Source organism: Hypanus sabinus, unplaced genomic scaffold, assembly GCF_030144855.1.
Source record: "Hypanus sabinus isolate sHypSab1 unplaced genomic scaffold, sHypSab1.hap1 scaffold_1093, whole genome shotgun sequence".
Classification (NCBI taxonomy): Eukaryota; Metazoa; Chordata; class Chondrichthyes; order Myliobatiformes; family Dasyatidae; genus Hypanus; species Hypanus sabinus.
Genome location: NW_026779150.1, coordinates 82,501 through 87,500, shown reverse-complemented (window position 1 = coordinate 87,500; position 5,000 = coordinate 82,501).

The window sequence follows — 5,000 nt, the reverse complement described above, 5'->3', positions numbered from 1 at the left end:
GGGCGGGGGTTAGGCTTAGAGCTGGGGTTAGGATTAGGGTTAGCGTTAGGGTTAGGGCTGGGGTTAGGGTTAGGGTTAGGGTTCGGGCTAGGGTCAGGGCTAGGGCTAGGATATGGGTTGGGGCTTGGGCTGGGGCTAGGGTTAGGGTTAGGGTTAGGGTTGAGGTTGGGGTTAGGGTTAGGGTTAGCGTTCGGGTTGGGGCTAGGGCTCGGGTGAGGGCGGGGGTTAGCTTTAGGGTTAGGGCTGGGGTTAGGGCTAGGGTTGGGGTTGGGGTTAGGGTTAGGTTTAGCGTTCGGGTTGGGGCTAGGGCTCGGGTTAGGGCGGGGGTTAGCTTTAGGGTTAGGGCTGGGGTTAGGGCTAGGGTTGGGGCTAGGGTCAGGGCTAGGCCTAGGATATGGGTTGGGGCTTGGGCTGGGGCTAGGGCTCGTGCTATGGCCAGGGTTAGTTTTAAGGTTTGGGTTGTGCTCCTGGCAGGTCCGCACGCGTCATACCTCGGCGGGTGGCCGCGAGGGGACGTCTTCGGAGGGCCGTGCCGGCCGAGGGGCGGCTCCTCCGTCGGGACTACAGGAGGTCGCACCGCCCATCGCAGTCCTCGGCAGACGTCGGAATTATTCCAAGTCCCGCCGCATTAGGGTTGGTTAACGACTTGTCCCGGCCGGGCTGGTTAACGACTTGTCTCGCCGACGTTGGTTAACGACTTGTCCCGGCAGGGCTGGTTAACGACTTGTCTCGCCGACGTTGGTTAACGATTTGCCAGGGCCCGGTCGGGCAACCCGATTGCCCGCCCGGGGATTGGGTTCGGGCTAGGGTTAGGGTTAGGGTTAGGGTTAGGGTTAGGGTTAGGGTTAGGGTTAGGGTTAGGGTTAGGGTTAGGGTTAGGGTTAGGGTTGGGGCTAGGGTTAGGGTTAGGGTCAGGGTTGGGGCTAGGGTTAGGGTTAGGGTTGGGGTTAGCTTTAGGGTTAGGGCTGGGGTTAGGGTTAGGGTTAGGGTTAGGGTTAGGGTTGTGATTGGGGTTAGGGCTCGGGTTAGGGCGGGGCTTAGGCTTAGAGCTGGGGTTAGGATTAGGGTTAGGGTGAGCGTTAGGGTTGGGGCTAGGGTTAGGGTTAGGGTTGGGGTTAGCTTTAGGGTTAGGGCTGGGGTTAGGGTTAGGGTTAGGGTTCGGGCTAGGGTCAGGGCTAGGGCTAGGATATGGGTTGGGGCTTGGGCTGGGGCTAGGGTTAGGGTTAGGGTTAGGGTTGGGGTTGGGGTTAGGGTTAGGGTTAGCGTTCGGGTTGGGGCTAGGGCTCGGGTGAGGGCGGGGGTTAGCTTTAGGGTTAGGGCTGGGGTTAGGGCTAGGGTTGGGGTTGGGGTTAGGGTTAGGTTTAGCGTTCGGGTTGGGGCTAGGGCTCGGGTTAGGGCGGGGGTTAGCTTTAGGGTTAGGGCTGGGGTTAGGGCTAGGGTTGGGGCTAGGGTCAGGGCTAGGCCTAGGATATGGGTTGGGGCTTGGGCTGGGGCTAGGGCTCGTGCTATGGCCAGGGTTAGTTTTAAGGTTTGGGTTGTGCTCCTGGCAGGTCCGCACGCGTCATACCTCGGCGGGTGGCCGCGAGGGGACGTCTTCGGAGGGCCGTGCCGGCCGAGGGGCGGCTCCTCCGTCGGGACTACAGGAGGTCGCACCGCCCATCGCAGTCCTCGGCAGACGTCGGAATTATTCCAAGTCCCGCCGCATTAGGGTTGGTTAACGACTAGTCCCGGCCGGGCTGGTTAACCATTTGTCTCGCCGGCGTTGGTTAACGATTTGTCTCGCCGACGTTGGTTAACGATTTGCCAGGGCCCGGTCGGGCAAACCGATTGCCCGCCCGGGGATTGGGTTCGGGCCAGGTTTAGGGTTAGGGTTAGGGCCAGGGCTAGGGTTAGGGCTGGGGTTAGGTCTAGGGTTAGGGTTAGGTTCAGGGTTAGGGCTGGGGTTAGGTTTAGGGTTAGGGCGGGGGTTAGGGTTAGCGTTAGGGTTAGGGCCTGGGTTAGGGTTACGGCTGGGGTTAGGGTTAGGGTTAGGGCTAGGGCTAGGATATGGGTTAGGGCTTGGGCTGGGGCTAGGGCTCGTGTTATGGCGCTCGGCCAAAACTACGGCTTCCGCCGAATTCAAAACCTACAAGGTCCCGCGGCGGGGAGCAGCCGGGGGACGTGTTGGGAGCGACGTTCGGACCGAGGGGCGGCACTTTCGGAGGGTGGACCGGAGGTCGGTTAACCAATCGTCACGAGCCGGGGAACGGAAGAACTGTTCGCGCCGGGCTGCTGCCTAAGTCTTTGTCCTGTTCTGCCCGTCAGCACCGGACCCGGTCGGTTACCGCAGAGCCGGCTCGGGACTGGTTAACGACTTGTCCCGGCCGGGCCGGTTAACCATTTCTCTCGCCGACGTCGGTTAACGATTTGCCTGAGCCCGGTCGGTTAACCAATTGTCACGAGCCGGCGAACGGAAGAACTGTCCGCGCCGGGCCGCTGCCTAAGTCCCTGTCCTGTTCTGCATGTCAGCACCGGACCCGGTCGGTTACCGCAGTGCCGGCTGGGGTCTGGTTAACGACTTGTCCCGGCCGGGCCGGTTAACCATTTGTCACGCCGAAGTTGGTTAACGACTTGTCCCGGCCGAGCCGGTTAACCATTTGTCTCGCCGACGTCGGTTAACGATTTGTCCCAGCCGGGCCGGTTAACCAATTGTCACGAGCCGGCGCGAACGGAAGAACTGTCCGCGCCGGGCCGCTGCCTAAGTCTTTGTCCTGTTCTGCATGTCAGCACCGGTCCCGGTCGGTCACCGCAGTGCCGGCTCGGGTCTGGTTAACGACTTGTCCCGGCCGGGCCGGTTAACCATTTGTCTCGCCGAAGTCGGTTAACGATTTGCCTGAGCCCGGTCGGTTAACCAATTGTCACGAGCCGGCGAACGGAAGAACTGTCCGCGCCGGGCCGCTGCCTAAGTCTCTGTCCTGTTCTGCATGTCAGCACCGGACCCGGTCGGTTACCGCAGTGCCGGCTGGGGTCTGGTTAACGACTTGTCCCGGCCGGGCCGGTTAACCATTTGTCACGCCGAAGTTGGTTAACGACTTGTCCCGGCCGAGCCGGTTAACCATTTGTCTCGCCGAAGTCGGTTAACGACTTGTCCCGGCCGAGCCGGTTAACCATTTGTCTCGCCGACGTCGGTTAACGATTTGCCTGAGCCCGGTCGGTTAACCAATTGTCACCGAGCCGGCGAACGGAAGAACTGTCCGCGCCGGGCCGCTGCCCAAGTCTTTGTCCTGTTCTGCATGTCAGCACCGGACCCGGTCGGTTACCGCAGTGCCTGCTGGGGTCTGGTTAACGACTTGTCCCGGCCGGGCCGGTTAACCATTTGTCACGCCGAAGTTGGTTAACGACTTGTCCCGGCCGAGCCGGTTAACCATTTGTCTCGCCGACGTCGGTTAACGATTTGCCTGAGCCCGGTCGGTTAACCAATTGTCACCGAGCCGGCGAACGGAAGAACTGTCCGCGCCGGGCCGCTGCCCAAGTCTTTGTCCTGTTCTGCATGTCAGCACCGGACCCGGTCGGTTACCGCAGTGCCTGCTGGGGTCTGGTTAAAGACTTGTCCCGGCCGGGCCGGTTAACCATTTGTCACGCCGAAGTTGGTTAACGACTTGTCCCGGCCGAGCCGGTTAACCATTTGTCTCGCCGACGTCGGTTAACGATTTGCCTGAGCCCGGTCGGTTAACCAATTGTCACCGAGCCGGCGAACGGAAGAACTGTCCGCGCCGGGCCGCTGCCTAAGTCTCTGTCCTGTTCTGCATGACAGCACCGGACCCGGTCGGTTACCGAAGTGCCGGCTCGGGTCTGGTTAACGACTTGTCCCGGCCCGGCCGGTTAACCATTTGTCACGCCGACGTCGGTTAACGACTTGTCCCGGCCGGGCCGGTTAACCATTTGTCACGCCGAAGTTGGTTAACGACTTGTCCCGGCCGGGCCGGTTAACCATTTGTCACGCCGAAGTTGGTTAACGACTTGTCCCGGCCGAGCCGGTTAACCATTTGTCTCGCCGACGTCGGTTAACGATTTGCCTGAGCCCGGTCGGTTAACCAATTGTCACCGAGCCGGCGAACGGAAGAACTGTCCGCGCCGGGCCGCTGCCTAAGTCTCTGTCCTGTTCTGCATGACAGCACCGGACCCGGTCGGTTACCGAAGTGCCGGCTCGGGTCTGGTTAACGACTTGTCCCGGCCCGGCCGGTTAACCATTTGTCACGCCGACGTCGGTTAACGACTTGTCCCGGCCGGGCCGGTTAACCATTTGTCACGCCGAAGTTGGTTAACGACTTGTCCCGGCCGGGCCGGTTAACCATTTGTCACGCCGAAGTTGGTTAACGACTTGTCCCGGTCGGGCCGGTTAACGATCTGCCAGGGCCCGGTCGGGAACTCGATTGCCCGCCCGGGGACTGTTGTCTTGCTCCACCGCACGGCCGGGGGGGTCGGTCGGCACGGCTAACGAGCCGTCCGAGAACTGCCGGTTAACCAGTTGCCCGGTGGCAATTCGTTAACTGAGTCCGCTCCGGAAGTCTGGATGCGGGTCGGATTTGAGGGTCGTAGCCGGGCAGGAGTTCCAGAGGCTCGGCAGCCGGGGTCAGATACGGCCGCCCCTTTGACACATGCAATTTCTGTACGGGGGCATTGGCGGGGTTTCCGGAGATTTACGGGGAGGCGTTTTTCTCGACCACTTAGGAGTGGTCGACGGGCGTTACGGGCCTCCCCACTTCGTTAACCCGGGCCGCGCGGCGGTATTTCCGCACGCTTCCCAAGGTCGCCCGTATGGATTTTCGGACGAATTCCCAATGGCGGAAGTCAGTCAGCGGGACGTATCCGCAGGCCCAAGCCGACCGAGGGGCAGCATATACGGGCTGACTACCGGTGCTCGGGCCGCCGAATCGAAACCTTGCCCGAATGATTTTCTGACAAAGTCCCGCGGCGGGGAGACGCGAGGGGACGAATTCGGAGGGTCGTGCCGGCCGAGG